The following is an 18,004-nucleotide window of genomic DNA, read 5'->3' on the forward strand; positions in this document are numbered from 1 at the left end:
AACAAACAGCTAGCAGACTCTCAGTGCCAGAGTCACTTTTCAGAGCAGCATGCTCCTTCGATGCTGCAGACAGCTCCCCTCCCCGCCCCCCGTAGCAGATCTGAGGAGAGGGAACCATTCGATTCGACCCAAAATTGGCGTTCCAGGGACAGGAAATGCCAGACTGGTGCAAAAGCCAGCTTCCACCTAGCCCAGGGTCTTAGCTCTGACCATGGCCAGGCCCAGCTGTTTGTCAGGAAGGTGCAAGAACCCCTGAAACAGGTAATTATGGCATAACCACGTCCTTGGGTTTTATTGTTCACTAGTAGCTGTGAGCTTGTGGCACGGGCGCAATTCGCGAAGTCGGGTGTGTAAAAAAAAACCCGACGCCGTCTGAGGACTTAAAAACGGGATGTTCCTGGACGGCGAATCCCAGGGGTGGCTGCAGCTGGCGATGTGCGGAGCAAAAAGAGCCTCGGCCCGTGCCAGCCGGTCATGGCTGTGCCCCTAACGCGGCTGGATGGCAAGGAGGTCCCGAGCTTGTAGTCCGGCTCACTGAGCACGTGGGGTGAATCAAGGCCTGGTGGCACCTGCTGGCTTGCCAGACCTCGCTACCCTCCAGCTTCCTCTGCCCTGCCCCACCCCACCTGGCCCTCCTCCCTGTCCACGGGGGATCGCCTCTTGGCCTGTAGCGATTGTTCAGTCCTTGTCCTGTCTACTAAGGCTTCCAGCCAGGGGGGCCCGTTAATGGCAAGAGAGATGGGGAGCCGTGGCCGTCTGCCCTGCTGAGAACGGGGTGGCTCCTTTCACGACAGCTGTTCACCAGGAGCCCCATTTGGTTTGTGCGACATTTGAACGGGAGATCTGGTGCGCGAAGGTTCAGTCCCTGCCAGAGTCCAGCCCTGCTATTCGAGGAGCAGGATTCCTGCCTCCAGGCCCCCCGCAGTCAGGCTCCGGGACTCCTTGCAGAGACATGGGAGGGTTTGTTATTTAGAGGAACCATGATGAGCCCTGGCAGGTTCCCATAACGACTCTAAGCACTGTAATGAACTAAAGCGTCAGGCCCCATTTCCGAATAAACCCATCTCCACGCCCTGGCCCGACTCTCAGTCTGGGAGTGCTATTTACCAGCCGGTTACTGTATAAACTGGGCTTCTTTCCACGCAGAACTGTGGGCCCCACCTGGTCCAAGAGAGAGAGGTGCTGGATGGAGAAACGCCTTCTGGAAAGCGAGTAGGGGCTTTCCACAGGGAGTGACGCCAGCCCTTTCACCTGGAACTTCACATTGGGGAGAGGCCAACAAAAATTGTCACCTGGGAATGAGCTATCAGAGTGTGACGTGGCCTGGGCCCAGGTCGTCGCCAGCTGTTATCTAACCCGGGAGCCATGCATGCCTCTGGCCCCTTCCGTCTGAGGGCAAATCAGTCCACAGACAATGAAAGTCAGCCTGCCAGCGCCCCCCCTGGAGGCAGACAGCGCACCCCCATTTCACACCGGGGGAGACTGAGGTCCAGCAAGGGTGAGTGACTTCACCCCGGCTACCCAGGAGACTGTGGCAAGAGCCAAGATCGCACAGCTGGAACCACGAGAAGTGGGTTATTGGGCTGTGGGCCGTTCTCAGTGGACAGGCGTCCCCGTCTCTCAAACTCTCAAAGCTGGAAGTGACTGGCCCCCGGCTGGCCTCCTCAGCGGGGCGGCTGGGAGAGAATGGGCCTGGGAGGCTGAAGTTCCTGGCTGATGACGAGGGAGAAAGCAGCCCTCCGTTTCGGGTGGACATCAGGGCGAAGGGACACCCGGAGCGCCCTGCATGGGGAGATCCGTCTCCAGGCGCCACTCACCGCTTGGTCCTTCTGCCGGAACCACAGTCGGCAAACGGCCATCGCCGGGGTCGGCGTGGACAAGTGTCCACTAGGAACCGGAGTGAGGCTGGCACCACCGAGCCCTGGGCCAGATTAGAGCCGGTGGTGCCGCAGAAGTTAATGTTCGACCAAAGCAATAACAAAAAAATCCCCTTTCCCGCTTTGTGAAAGAGAAAGTAAATAGTGGTGTTAGCACAGGGCTGGGACCTGGGACAATAGGCGGCGAGATTAGGGCAGGGCTTCATTAGAAAAGGCATGACATGCTAGCCAGGTGGTACGGCCGTGGCATACAGCCATGCTAGCAAACCTCCTCGTTCCAACACAGCTTAGCCACGCAAAAGAGAGCTCCCTGTGTGAAATACACCCTTCTGGCGCGGGTGAGCCCGTGTGACTGCGTCTACACCGGGCTTTTGCTGGGTACAGAAATGCCACAGGAAAACCACCCCCTCTCACTCCCATTGCTGCAGTGGCAACAATTTCTAGCGTGGCCCTAACCTAGAGTCCCTCGTCTCTGCTGCGAGGGGCCGCCCACTCTGGGGTGCTGTGCTGTGGCAGGGCCACGCTGGCTGGCGGGAAGAGGAGTTGCTTTTCCAGGCGCAGCCCACGCCAGCCCCTTTGCACAGGGGGTGATTGCAAGCCAGCTGCAAACAAGCAGTGAGCTGCACGCAGAATTCAGCATTCGGCTGCGCCGGTCCCAGCACCCTGGGCTTTTATAAGCCAGGGAAATGTCTGTCCTTGGCACCAAACGAGCACGGGAAAGAGAGCGAACGCATGGGCATCTCCTCCTGGCTGACTGAGCCCCTGCAGCTGCGCGCTCTGTCCCTGCACCTCTCCCAGCTGCCGCTAGCCCATGGAGCCCAGCCTTGGCCATGGCGCTGGCAGGGCTAGGAGAGCTGTGGAAACGAAGCTGCTGAGCTTTGGAAGTGGAGGGCGGGCGGCTGGGGCAGTGTGTCACTGGCTGGAGCAGGGCAAATTGGGAAGATCTCAGGACCTGCCATCCTACCCGACCCCTATCCTGTTACCCCAGCATGGGGCAAAGGCAATGAAACGAGGCTTCTCGAGTCAAGGAACACCTTCACAGCCCCGTCGCGGCCGCCAGCTTGAACCCAGCCTAGGTCCGGAGAAGTGAGAGATGCTGCGATCTGATGCGGGTTCCCCGTGCAGACGTACCGCCCCTTCTTCCCTCCAGGACACGTCCCCCTGACAACACCTGCCGTCTAGAGCTGGTCGGAAAATGGTTTCCATGAACACCGGCTTTTCAAAGCACCCCAGGTTTGCACGAAAAAACGTCGGGCTCCCTCTCAACCTCTGATTTGGCTGTGCACTGAATCAGAGGGGCCATTTGTGCTTCGTCTAGAAACCAAAGATAATGGAGCAAATAATCAAAGCGTCCCTTTGTAAGCACCTGGCTGATAACGAGGTGATGAGTATCAGTCAGCATGGATTTGTCAAGAGCAAATGACATCAAACCCAGCTCAGCTCCTCCTTGGAGAGGGTGACAAGCCTTGCAGACAGCACGTATGGCCCCACGGGTCTAGAACCCAGGCCTGCAGAGCAGCCGGCATCTCAGGGCTGTCACCCAGCCACAGGTGTCACCAGCTAGTGTGACACTGCCCATGACCCGCTAGGGACGTGGCCCATGGGATGTTCCGCCTCAAGGATTTGACAGACAGCAGCTTCATGGCTCCTGATTGGCTCCCTGCCCTATATAAACCCAAGGGCATTCCAAGAAGCGTTCAGGTAATAGTGTGGATCCCCTATACTTGCTGTGACTGGTCTCACTCCTGAATGCCTGGCTTTGACCACAGCTTGATCTGGATTTTGCCTCTTGACTTGGATTCTGACCCTGGGTATCGACCCTGGCCTGGAACCTGACTACGAACTCCTCCACCACTCCCAGGTTTGCCCCTGCTCTGACTCTGGGCCCGGACTGCTCTTTTTGGGATCCTGACATGGGGGAAACAGTAGCTGTGGGATATCTTGACTTTAGCAAGGCTTTAGATACTGTCTCATGTAACCTCATAAACAAACTGGCCTGGGTGAACCTGCTGTAAGGTGGGCATGCAACTGGTTGCGAAACCATGCTCCGTAGTTATCAACGGTTCACAGACAAGCTGGAAGGGGATATCAAAGGGGGTCCAGCTGGGATCTGTGCTGGGTTTCATTCTAGTCAATATTTTCATAAACGACTTAAAGTCTTAGAAAGTACACTTAAAGTTTATGGTACCAAGCTGGGAGGGGTGGCAAGTGCTTTGGAAGACAGGATGAGAATTCAAAACAACCTGGAGAAACGGTCTGAAATAACTAGAGATAAATTCAGTGAGGACAAATGTAAAGTACTCCACTCTAGGAAGGAATAATCAGCTGCATAAATACAAAAGGTGAAATGCCTGCCTAGGGAGGTGAGCTGCAGAAAGGGATCCGGGGGTCATAGTGGATCACAAATTGAATATGAGCCAACAAAATAACACTGTTGCAAAAAAAAAAAAAGGCAAATCATTCTGGGCTGTATTCGCAGGAGTGTTTGTAAGCAAGACACAAGAATGAATTCTTCCGCTCTGCTCAACATGGATGAAGCCTCAGCTGCTGTATTGTGTCCTGCTCTGGGCCCCACATTTGGGGAAAGATGGGTACAAATTGGAGAAGGTCTGGAGGAGAGCAATAAAAATGATCAATCGCCTCGAAAACATGACCTATGAGGAAAGACGGGAAAAAGTGGGTTTATTTTGTCTGGAGAAGAGAATAGCGTGTGTGCATGACAGTCTTCAAATCCATAAACGTTGTCATAAGAAGGGTGATGAATTGTTCTCCTGATCTGCTGAGGCCAGGACAAGGGGAGTGGTTAGACGGTAACTGTATGTCTAGGCTGATGTTGGACACCTGTACCTGGCCTGCGTCAGCTGACTGAGCTCAGGCTGCGGGGTTATAAAACTGCAGTGTAGACTGGACACTGCTCCCTCGCAGGGTCCCAGAGCCCGGCTCCAGCCCGATCCCAGACGTCTGCATTGCCATTTTATGTCCCTGCACCCTGAGCCAGCCGCCCAAGCAGCCGGGGTGTTTCACTGCAGTGTAGAAGATGCACCCTAGGAAAAGTTTCCTAGCGGTCAGGGTAGTTCAGCACCTGGAACAAATTGCCCAGGGAGGCTGTGGAATCTCTGTCCTTGCAGGTGTTTAAGAACAGGTCAGACAATCACCTGTTAGGGATGGTCTAGATAATACTTAGTCCTCCTCCCTCAGTGCAGGGGACTGGACTAGCTGACCTGCTGGTGCCTTCCAGGGCTACATGGCTGACATGTTTTGCTTAGTTTTATTCAAATAATTCATTTTGGGGGTTTTTTCTTAGATGGGGAAAGAGGAGAAGGAGGGGGCAGAAAGAATGGGCAAAATACACCAAAACCCAAACCAATCATTTATGGGAATGAAGTGAGATTTATTTTGCTTCATTTCATTTCATCGAAAAATTGAAAATAATCCCAGGAAAAGTTTGAAACCGACGAAACATTTAAACGTTGTTCAACTGCCCGGCAGAAAACACTGTGTTTTCCAGCCCAGTTGGCTCTGAGCAACCTCTGCCAGGAATTAAAACGTACACCTCATTTCCACTCTGAATTTGTCCAGCTTCAACCTCCAGCCCTTGGCTCGTGTTAGACTGAAGAGCCTATTAAATATTTGTTCCCCATGTAGGTGCTGATAGCCCGTGATCAGGTCACCCCTTAACCATCTCTTTAAGCTAAAGAGACTCAAGCTGTCACTATAAAGCAGGTTTTCTAATCCTTTTGTGGCTCTTCTCTGGCCCCTCTCCAACTTATCAGCATCCTTCTTGGATGGTGGGCGCCGGAACTGGACCCAGGATGCCAGCAGCAGTCGCACCAGTGCCAGACACAGCGGTAGAATAACCTCTCCGCTCCTCCTCCAGATTCCCCTCTTTATGCCTCCCAGGATCACACTGGGAGCTCGTGTTCCACGGACGATCCACTGTGAGCCCTCCTCGGTTTCAGTGTCCCCCCCTTCCCAGAATCGAATCCCTAACACCGAATAACCCAACCCCAGCAGTGTTCCAGGCAAAGGGCTAGCTGGGGGCGCACGCTGGCGAGGGGGTTCCCACTTCCCTCTCTGCAGAGCCAAGCACAAGTTTCTGTTTCTCGGCACGCTGTCGGTTTCATTTTTTTTTCAGCTTCTGACTATTGGCTTGAGTCCAGACGTATGGGAAAGGAGGCCAGCGGAGATGGCTGAGCGAGTGGGTACCCCCCCGTCCAGGCCAAGTCCGAGAAGGGTCCCTGCTGCAGCTCGGAGGGATGGCTGTACCTGGCTGGGTGTGTGCTCCGGGGCTAGGGAAGGGTGTGCACGCCTTCCTTGAGGTCAGGAAGCACGCAGGGCCAGACGATGGTGCCGGCTGCTCCGGGGCCAGGGGAATACACACAGCGACCTTTCCCCGTAATGCAGCCTGAAAAGAGGCAGCCGTACCGGTGCAGGGGATGTCTGCACAGTGTCTTGTACGTGGGGCCCGCCCCAGAGCTCTGCCCTCAGTGGGTTTGGGTCTGGCTTGCTGTGTGTGTTCTCAGTGGGGGTCTCCCTAGTGCTGTGCGCCGCGGAGGGACCCTGTCCTGGTGGGGTGCGCGTTGGCCGTGACTCGGCCTGCCCTGCACACGGGGAGAGGCTGTGCCGGGTGAGGTCGGCAGGAGCCTGCTGTTCTACTGGTCACCAATGGGAGAGACCTGCCCACGCGCCGGGTCCCCACCGACATGCCCCATCTCCGCCGGCTCAGCCGACGGCCTCTCCTCCCCACCCCTCAGGGTGTAGCTCGTGCCCCGACTGCAGCCAGGCCCCAGCCTCCAGAGTGGGGCCCTGGGACGTCTGTGCCCACGTGGGGTGCAATTCATGGAGCAGGAAGGCTGGAAACAGGCGCTCACGCGGTCCCATCCGTGCGTTGTTTGAGCCAAGACCCAGGTCCACGCCCCGGGGCCTGAACCCTCTCAACGCGGTGTTACCAGATTTGCCCTTCACCTTAGGGTATGCTCATTTATTAGGGTTACCTTCCTGGAAGGCGGGGGCGTGTGATTCTAGAAGTGTAATTCTACTAATGTACTGCTTGTGTTACTGGTGTGTTCATAGGGCTACAAGCCCCCTCCCAATGGAGCTATCCTGCACGACCTAAGGTTTTCAGGGCTGGGTTCCTCCAGCACCAGATTCAAATAAACCCCCCACAGATACACACACACACATATACACAGTTCAGCTCAACTTAGTGCGTCTGAGCGGACCGGGCTATCAGCACTCTCAGCTGACCCCTTATATGTCCCTGAACTCAGCAGGCTGGGTGACACCACACTCTCCGTGGCTACCCTTATATGCCCCTTTGCAACACACCAGAATAGAGCAGGCTGGGTCCAAACAGCACCTTTTTGGCTACTCCCCTTAATTGCCCCTTGGATTCGATCAGGCTGGGTCAAACAGCACTTGAGCTGCACCCTCATTTGCCCCTGGACTCCGTAGGCTAGGCAGAGCAGCACTTCCTGGCTGTCCCCTTCATATGCCCCTTTACACCACAATTGTTCTAGCAGTAACCCCCTTGATGAGCAAACCCCATAGGATTTTTGGGCACTCCCGAGATCTTTGGCTTAGGTAAGAGAAGCGTTGCTGCAGAGCAAGATAGGGACCAAGGACACAAAGGAATAAAATAAAGTTTGGAGAGATAGAGAGAGAAAGTGGCAACCAGCTTGACTATAACGGTTATTTTATTGCTAGGTATATACAACTTACATTATAGTAATACCATACCAGGAGAGAAAACAATCAAAACTTACAGTACTACACAATTACAGTTGGGGGTATTGGAGAAAGCTATCCCAGGTTTGATTACAAAAGTAGAAAGTTATACCTGGACTAAAAGAGGGAGAGAGGGAGAGATAAGTTGTGTCGGGGGAACAAGGGGTGGGGGGTTCATCTCACCACTCCATGCAGTTCAGAGGTTCCCAGGAACAGTTCAGGGTCTGGAGGGCTTTGAGTCTGGCAGAGCCCCCAACACAATCAGTCAGGAAGAGAAGACAGGTTACAGTGGAACTGATGCAGAGTTTGGATCCAAGCATCAGAACAGAGGTTCGAGCTTTGATAGGGAATGTGTAGATGCCAGGTTTGTTTATGGATAAACAATGTCTGGACAAAAGGAGCTGATCATTCCTGGAAGGGTGTCTTTTCTTGAGAGAGGGCTCACAATGCAACCAGGTTTCAGTGTTTTGCATACCAATGACTAGAATGGTCTGATAACTGCGGAGCTGGGTTGTTGTACAGGTGTGAGTTCATTTACATCGAGAGCAGAGATTTCCCAACATGCAGTGCTTCCCTGCATCAGCAATCCCAGAGTTCAGTGCCTGTTCCATCTTCGATGTAGAGGAGGCTTCTGTTCTTCATTCATGTGCTAACTGAGATGCTTATGAGGCATGGGGAGTTGTCTCACCCTTGATGGGAGGGTTTCAGTTGTGTCCCCTGCCTTTTCATATTGAAATGCCTTTGGTTTCTGGTTCAAGCATGGGCTGGTGGGGGGGCAATTCAGGTGAGCCAGAGAGAGAGAGTTGGGGATTTGCGCCCTGGTTCCCCAAGAACACAGAGCTGCCAGGTAACAGCGGGGGGCCGTGGATGCGGTCTGGTATCTGCCCCTTCTCCTCTCTCTGGGCACGTGTGCAGGACAGCCGTTCTTTGGAGATGGGTGAAAACCCCTTGGAGCCGCAAACAGCAAACACATGGAGGGAACATTTCTGTCCCGCTCCCACAACCCAGCCTGGAAAGAACCTTCCCCGGCACTCTCCCCCCCCAGCTTGAGTCTCCGGTAAGTGAGCAGGTAGCAGGGGAGGCGGGAGCTCAGGAGGCTCCGGAGAGCACGCCCAGCAGCGTTTGCTGTGGCCCTGGGCCTGGCTCCCCTCCCTGCGCCCTCCGGGTGCCGCAGGGCATAGGCGCGATGGCCAGGCGAGCTTGGGCTGCAGCCCTGCCAGTGCCCGCCCTCCTCCCGCAGGCTTGTGTCTCAGTCTGTTGGGGTCCCCACCCACAAGGACACCCCTCCACCCCCCACCACCCAGGGCTGGGCGGGAAGTCGGAGCCCAAGGGCCCGTTCGCTCCTTGGTCTCTGTGACACCAGCAACAAGGAGTCCAGCCGGAGGCGGTAATAACTGTGGGATTTGTGATGTAGGGCCAGCTCCGGACTCATTTCACACAGGGCTCCCCGGCGAGGCGTCGGTCTCAATGATCATGCCCAGGCCGGCCAGCTTGGAGCTGGGGACCCAGTGGTGAAAGGCTCCTCCTGCCTTCGCCCCTCCCCTGGCCCAGCAAACCGGGACCACTTAATCCGAAGGAAAGGTGTGCAGAGGGTGCAGAGGGACAGGAGCAGAGCCTTGAAAGCTGGCAAGAGCTGCCAGCGAGCGGCTGACTGCCCAGGCTGCAGCCAGCCACCCAAAGGCAAGCTCCGCGCACAGGCGGCTGCCAGCTGTGCATTGGGGAGGGAGCACGCAGGGTGTGAGGAATGGAGGGGAATACGGAGCACAGGGCAGAGGCAATGGGGGGCAGGGAGGTGGTGGGATGGGACGGGGCGGGGGTGAGGGCTCTGCAGATGCGCTGCTTGGCTGCCTGGTTTTTCTCTTGGCAATGTGGCCGGTGCTCGCTGGTTTCTGGGGGCCTGGCTGGTTTTGTTTCCCTCCCTTTTTGGAAAGGGGAACCTGGATGTTGCTAGGTCACATCACTTCCCGAGGGAAATCGCGCGAGGCTGATGTGGTTTCTGCAGTGACCAAGGCCGTCACTCCAGCCACTTTGTTTCAGTTCTTCCAGGTGCAGTGCACGCGGCCCCATGTCCTCTCCCCCTATTCATGGTCAAGGGAGGCCGCTCGAAACCCCATGGCCAGCCTGCCTCGCCACCCCCCACATGCTGCACAAATGGCCCCAGCGAGACGAGCTCCGACCTCTTGGATTACCCCACGTCCAGGTGCTTCGGCTGTATCAGCGCCTCCTCTGCCCTCAACAACCGAACCCTCTGGCTCAAAACTGGGGCGGTAGCTGCCCCATCAACTGCGGGGTGCCGGGGCCGAGCTGGCAGGCTCTTCTTGGAGGTCAAAGGTCCAAGAATTGCAGCGTGCTCTGCTGTTCATGCAGGGAGGGTCCCAGGTGGCAGCTCGGTTTCCCTTTCCCGAGGAATGGAAAGGGAACCAATGCAGCACAAAAGCCAGGGGTCACCCAGGGAGGATTAGGAGGCAACAGACTTAATACACACAAGATAGTCAGGGACACTAAACCTCTGACTGGCAGAAACTGGGAGTGGATGACGGAGGCGGGTCTCTCCAAATTGCCCTGTTCTGTACACTCCCCCTGAAGGTCTGGTACAGGTTACTGTTGGAGACAGCATCCTGGGCGAGCTGGACCATGGTCTGACCTGGTATGGTGGGTCTTATGGTAACCATGGTCTCAACAAGGACCTTCCCAGGTGGGACTGGATGGCTCGCTCGGACATACCTTTGGTGTCACAGGAGCAAGGCCAAGGTACCACAAGCTGGGGATCCTGGTTCAAAAGCGCTGAAGGGACCTGGCTCTCTGAAATCACACCCCAGGAGATCACCCGGGCACATGTCTGAGCATTGCCTCCCAGCGCCTGCCCTGCCGATGGTTATTTGAGTGTCTAGACCAATGGAGCTCAGCGTCCACATATCAACGAGGATGTGCACTGCTCCGGCACTGAGCGGCTGGTCGACAGTCTGCTTTTGCTCTTGCGTACTTGAGAAACTCTCCGTGCACTGCAGGCACGGCGGGGTATTTGGATGGTGATTATCCATGGAGCCGGGATCCAAGATCCACACAACCGGATAGACACCGCCGCAGCTTGCCTGGCTGGGTGATTGTTGCTTGTTTGAAGCAAAAGACCTCATGCAATTTAGTGTCTTTCACAACAACATCGCTAATTGGCATGCTGATTTACATTACCCATCCTTAGCAGAGCCAGGGCTTTGTCCTCCTGTGTCCCACAGAAACTCTAAGGAGGGCCCGGGGAGGCGGCATGTGCTTAGCTGAGCTGCGTTCTGGCTGAGTCGCTTTGATTGTAACAAAAAGCAAAGCTGGATCTTTACTGTGCAGCCTTTCCGTTTTCTTTCTCCTCCGAACGCTGACGAGCCTGCTGGCACCGTGCCCGTCACAGCAGAGCAGGAAGCGCTCTATGGCTTCGGAGAAGAGAACGACTTCCCAAACGGCCAGTACCACTCTCTGAAGTGCTATCCGAGGGCACGGGGGTCAGGAGCGGCCGCAAAAGGGGAGGCTTCCCCTACTGAGCTCCCCACCCCGCTCCCTGCAGCACAATCCCCCGTAGCTCCACGCTGGGGCATGGGGGTCAGCCCTGACCGCCAGCAGAGAGCACCCCCTCCAGAATCACTCCCTGCGGCAAGGAGGTGTCAGATGGCATGGACTCCTAGAGGACAATCCCCCCGCTCCTCGCAGCACTGCATTGGGGTGCTTTCGGGGCAGCCCTGACCCTAAAGGAAGGGCATCCCCTGCCGAGTTCCCAGTCTTGCGTCTCTCCAGGCCATAGGTCTTTTGCTGGCCGCCTCTTCAAGATCTGAACCTAGATCGTCGGACGTGACCAGATCCCGGCAGCAGGTGTGGGGGCAAGCAGGCCAGGAAACCAGCTGATATCGGGGCAAGTGTCTAGAGCGGGGGATGCTCTTCCTAGCCCCACCGCTGCAGGTTTTGATGTTTGCCCATAACGGCCTGCTCCAGCCTCAGCAGCACGGTGATCCAGCGAGCTAGAACTGCTGGCAATGGGCCACCTGCCTGCCCGTCATTCCTGGAAACAGAGAGCAGAGTCGCTCGGCTTCTTCAGTGCTTGCCACTGCCTAGGTCACACCCTCGGGAGCCACTAAAGCCCCATTGTGACGTTTCTCCCCCCCCCCCCCCCCCCACACACACACACACACACACACACACACACACACAATCCGGACTGGGGTGTAGCTGTGCTGGCCAAAATCTTGTTTTTGAAATATATGTAAGAACAGAGCCACAAACAACCCCCCCCCTTCCTGCCAACAGGCACTTCAGCCTGACACACTGCACCTTTAATCAAGAGCTAAAACCTCAACTAACTCTTATAGTTTTACCCTTTTTAATGTTCACTCACTTTCTGTACGTCTATTTGTTTTAAAACCATCTTATCTGTTCATTTTTACTCACTTTCAATATATTTGTAAGTATAAAAAGCCACACTGTGCAATGTAAGATATCTACTGTCAATTGTAAAAGACACTGGCAAAAATGAAATAAGGTTTGCTTTAAAACTAATGAGAGACATTTCACCCGGTATAGACCTATATACTCTTTCTATTAAAACATGCCCCCAATGGTTCTCCTATACATTGAAATGCTCTCTCATGCCCATATATCTCCTTGTAAACCTTAAACTAACACCACCCCCCCCCATCCGGGATATGCAGCCAACCCCACCATTGTCCTCCCCAGACCCACACTCCCACCCCCATGCATGGACTTGCTTGCTCCCCTTGGCAAATACCTCCCAGGGACCTTCCCTCCACACTGGATAGCGTCCCCCTGCCCCACATACCCCACTGCAACCCTCAAGTCCCGCACTTCCAGCCCCTCACACGGGGCCACAGCTCATCATGCTGCGGCCACCCGCTGATCCCCGATCACCCCCCCCAACCCTCCCCACTGCATACTGTCCCTGGATGTTGTATCACTGTGCCTTGTAAACCCTGACCATTGCTCTTTTGTTTTTTTTGCTTAAACATTTCCTAATAAAACGTTTAAATTTGATATAATGTTAGTACTGTTTACATTATTATTAGTAATGCTAGTTCTCTAAGTAAAGCACAATACTGATGTTGTGACAGTGTTGATACTTTTCTTTCCTGTGATACTATTTACCAAGTTTCTGCATTCACTATAAATGTGGCTTGTTGCCTTATCCCCTAAAAAGATCCTGTGATATTTGTTATTTGGGTAACAGCTGTGTCACCCCAATTCTTCACTCTTGGGCCCCGACTTACCCCGCTTTGTGGTGTGAACCACCCACTACTGGGTCAACCCACGCCCAGCCTCCTGCGTGTAATCGGTCCCTGGCTCAGTGAAGGAGCGCGTCTGGCCAGCCACTCATGGGATTGACCCTCAGCAAACACCCCCAGTCCCAGATGCAACCTCGGGAACTGCCGTCTTGCAGGGTTCAGTGCTGCACGCTGCAAGCCCATTTACACGTGTCCGTTAATTTATCAGACAGTGCTGTGCACCAGTTCTGGCACGCTGTGAGGTCTCTGCACACACTCAATCCACATGCGTGGTTTTAGATAAAGCAAACAAATAAGTTTATTGGCAACAGACAGATTCGAAGTGAATCTAAGTCAGATTATTAATAAATCCAGGAGTTAATCACAATGAACTAAAAGATGAGAACTCGCATCTTAACCTAGACGTCAGTCTGTATTCAGCTGGCCACACAGGCTGGTTGCGATGCCCCTGGCAACCCGCCCCGCCCCCCCTTTTGTGTGGGTGGATTCTCAGTCTTTGGTGTTGCTTATGTAACCCTCTTCCAGACCTTGTCGGCAGCAGCAAGGGCCGGGTTCTATGTCTAGGGGTTCCTGTCAATGGTACACCAAACTGGCTCCAGCCCCCACCAGTCACCTGGGAAATCACACACCCTCCCCTGGGTGCCCCCCCCAAAGGGCAATACTGCCCCTCTCGCCAGCACAGAGTCTGAGTGCAGAAAGAAACCTTTGAATAGCAAAAGAGAGGTAACACAGCACTGGTTTGGGAACCAGTGCAAACAGAGTTCAGGAACTCAATGAACCAAACCCATCCCAGAGCACAGGGCGTGTCCTTCGCCTCTCCCTTCCCCCCCCCTCCTCCCCCTGTACTCACCGTCGTAGTTCCAGGCCCCCTCTGCTGCTGTCTCCTATCGCCTTCGGGCATCGCTGAGTCCCCGACTGCTGGCACCGACTGCGCCTGCCCCTCTGCCGACCAAACCAGACTGGTACCAACTGTGGTGGCCTCCCACCAGAGTAGCCTGGTGCTCACGCAGCTCTGTCAGTTGTCAGACAAGGTTTCCCGGATCCTCTCCTGGTTCAGCTCTTAGTGATTTCAGCTCTTGGGTAAACCTTCTGCTGACACACAGACAATGTGCCTGCTTTCAAGAAACAAAAGACTCCAAAGCAGTAATTAATTCTACCTTTTAACAATGGGAGGAGAGAGTCACTCTGTGCCTGGGGGCAGCCCTTTCACAGGGCCAGGAGACTGCTCCACCTCCCCCCTTTCCAGACTGAAACATCCGTCTGCCACCCTTGTGGAGCTCTGTCTAGTTTAGGGTGCAGACTCTATCCTAACAGACTAAGCACAGTTCTGCTGCCATCTGTTCATACAATCTGAAGGACACATTTCATTACCCCAGCAGTTAACACACAAAAGCGCCAACCATTTCCCATTGCTCAGCACCTAGGTGAATTATGCTAAATACTTCATTGTACTCGTGCAGATACAAAGCCATGCAAACAAAGTGCCCCCCCTTCCAGCTGCTGTGCAGGGAAAGTGTCACTGAGACACTCAGACCTGGCTTACACTTAGAAGATGATGAGAGATCTGTGGCACTTTAAAGACTAACAAATTTAGTATTTTTAGACATAAGCTTTCGAGAGACTCAGCTCTCTTCTTCAGATGCAGTAATACAGAAAATAGTTAACACAGAGTTGGTATCTTATAGGTATCCAGGTGCATTGAGAACAATGGGGGAGGTGGAGTCCGGTACTTAAGACCTTAGAAGATGGATTCCAGAGGGGAGCCAACAGACAAAGCGGCCTCAGCTTTTACCAAGTTTCCCCAACACCCCCTGGGGCCAGCTGATTGTCCCTGTCCGGCCATGGGCATGATTTCTCCTGCTTGAGCCAAAGTGTTCACAGGTGCTTAGGCCAGTCCATTGTCCCTGTGCGCAGGCCTCTGCGGGGCATGGAAACACAGCTCTGTGTTCGCCTGCATCTGTTCAAACCACGGGCGACACGCATTTGGGGCTAGGACACAGCAGAGCTTTGTATCTGTACATACGTGGGACATTGCAGGAAACACGCTACCAGAACAGTAATGTGCAGTGTGCCCTGAGCATGCCAGAAACACCGTACGCGGCACACTTTGCATCAGCCAATGCACGGTTACACTGCCAGGGTGAACGTGAACGATACGCAAATCACACCAGAAGGTGCACATGGGGCACGGCGTGTCACGCCCGTATCCAGTGCAAACGGAGGTTGTGACCCACACGTCCACTAAAGAGAAAGCAGGGAGGGTTTGAGACGCCAAATAGACAACGGGGCTGGGTGAGATTCTCTCATGTGTGCTGTGCAGGAGCTCAGACTAGACTGGCCTTCAATTCTCTGCCTAGCTAGAGAGGCGGATGGGTGCTTGTCACTTCTCTCCCTGTGCTCATCACCATGGCAGCGTTGCTGATTCTTGCAGTATTATATCGGTTTTTTGTGTCTGTAAAGCCCCAGCTCCTGGAGTCAAGTGAAAGCTGAGATGGGCTCAGAGAGCAGCGTCTATCCCTGGTCTCGCTGATAAAACCGGGCATGTTCTATAGCACGCGCGCATCATGAATCCGTGCATCTCAGGCCACTTCTGGGTGGAAATGGCTCCCCATCGTTGAATCTACAGGCACCGTCGACACTCACATGGTCGGTCCCCTCCTGGGCAGGCTCAGCAGAGAGAAGCCCACGGGTGAACGAGTCCTGGAGACCAAGCGTCTGCCTCTTTGCTGGAGGGCAGGGACGGTGCAGCATGGAGGTTAGTTTGCCCTGCCTCTGCTCATGCTGGACCTCTTCTTCAGAGACTTCCCTGGCTGCCAGAGCTGACGTGTTCACAGCACTCGATCCACTTTCACCCCAGAGGGTACAACGCAGGAGAGGTGGAGTTGCAGGGACATGTTTGGGGTACAGGTCCAGCATAGCGAAGGAAGAGGCGGTAGCTCACAGTGGCTGTGAAAAAAGCCCTGCGTGGTGTTCAGGCTGGTTTATTACAGGTATAATCAATTCTGTGGTTCGGGTGAAAAAAATCCAGCTCTTCTGGGAAACTGGGAGTAAACAAACCAGCGAGTTCAGTACAGGAGAAATGATCCCCGCAGGCTGTGTCTACACAGAGCCTCTCCTTCACGCTTTCCAGGGCAGCGCTAGCCCCAGGGCGGCTCTCGGATGGTGCTAGTGGAGGCAGGGCCTGGGCGTCTCTATCACCCTGTGCTCTCCGCCTGCCCCAAGCCGCTCAAGGCCTTGGAGGGAAAGAATCCCGGATCTGTGAAGGGGGCAGCTGTGAAGCTGGGCTGGTTTCTTAACAGCTCGCAAAGCCTGCGTGTGTCTAGGAGGAGTGAGTTGCGGTGGGCAATGTATTGGCCGGATGCTACTGATGTGCTACCTCTCCGTACTCAAGTATAAAGCTCACAGCTTTCTCAAAAGCCTGTTAGGACAGGGGTTCTCAGCCGGGGGGTCCCAGGCCCCCCAACAGGTCTCAGGCTCCCCATATTGCTACGTGGGAGGGAGCCTTGATTCAATCCCTCCTGGGCAGAGGATGGTCCTGGTCCAGGAAAGAGTCAGCCCCACGCTAAGAGTCTGGCTTCTTCTACAGAACCAAATGCCATGTTGATCAGCAGCAGCATGACAGAAGTAACAGCTCCCAGAGGCCTTGGCCGACGTCAGGCCCCAATACTCTGGCCACTGAATAGGCGCATCCTGAGAGACGGCTGCAGCCCTAAGCCAGGTTTCTCCTAGCTGGCCCTTTGCCATGTCCTCGCCCCGCGCCCCCCGCACTGGCACCAAAATCTTTCAAACAACCCTCAGACCAAGCCATTCGTGCCCACCCGTGCCCCTCCCCGTCCGTGGAGCCCATCGCTGGGCCATTGCACTGCACTGCTGAAGGCAGGGGCCTGTGTGGAGGATGCTGAGTCCAAGGATGGCCTCGCGAATGGGCAGGCAGGGATCTGAGGCACTCTTAGAAAGCGTGACGCTTTGTCTGGGCTAAAATCCAGCCTGGGACCCCGGCCTGCCCAAGTCCCCGCTGGAATTTCAAATGACATGGGAAACCTCGTACCTGCCTGTACATCTCTGTCCTTTAGGAATGTGTGGTGGCCATTTTGTGCCGTCGGGCCAAGGTTTCTGTGGATCGCCTGAGGCCCATGGCGGGCATGTTCTTGTCCAGCCAAACACATAGCGTGCCTGTGACGCTGGGCCAGAGAGGGCTAAGCGGCTTCGCACGTTGCATGGCCCAAATCTGGCCTTTAAAGGCATATGAAAGGCAAATACCAAATGGTAACGAGGGTCATTCCTGACAAGTAGACTAGAAATTTGTTCTGCAAGTGCGTTGTTGGTAGTTATCTGCTGCTGTTCACATATATCTTGTTAGAGGTTAGCAATGCAGACACACGGCTTTCCTGTCTATCGCTGCCGGTCTATTGACTAAGAGATCGAAAGGGAATATTAACATCTAGATGGACCTTTGGTGTAACAATATCATTTGCCTGTATTACCCTTTGAGGTGTAAGTAACCTGTCTGTTCACTGTGCTAGTGCAGCTAATTACCCGTGTGTGCCTAGGAAATGAAGGTGTTACTTCAAAGCACAACATACATTACTCCTCTCCACTCAAGGAAATACCTGGACTGTCTCGATGGTTTAAATGGCTACTGCTGACTGTATTGTCTGCGGAAGGACCCACTGAGTAAAGATCAAACTGTTAGCTCGCTTTCATCAAAGCCCACGTGAGGGAGTTACCGGCAAGCGCCCACCTGGCTTCAACTATAAAGGAAGCTTCAGGCCTGATCCTTTTTATCGCAGCTCTGTGCACGCTTGTCAGGGAAAGTCTGGCTCACAAGATTGGGATCCCAGCACCAGCCTGGAACCGCCCTGCTAATTCTCATGGGAGAAGTGGAACGAACTCTGCACATGGACTATGCACTCTGCATTTCCCTGGGCTGCATTTCTAACAAAGTAGCTCTAAACAAAGACTGATGACCTCCAAGCTGTTTGGGTAATTTCAGAGACTTTGCAAATGAAGAACTTTGCAGCTCAGTTCTCATCTCTACTTTTGAAACTGGCTTATCATTTTATTTTCCTCTGTGTATGTCTCCTGAGCTTTTAACCATTACTCTTTCCTTTTTAATAAACATTA

This window comes from Emydura macquarii, unplaced genomic scaffold (assembly GCF_026122565.2).
Source record: "Emydura macquarii macquarii isolate MOO-44397 ecotype Brisbane River unplaced genomic scaffold, CSIRO-AGI_Emac_v2 contig_3114, whole genome shotgun sequence".
In the NCBI taxonomy this organism is placed as follows: domain Eukaryota; kingdom Metazoa; phylum Chordata; order Testudines; family Chelidae; genus Emydura; species Emydura macquarii.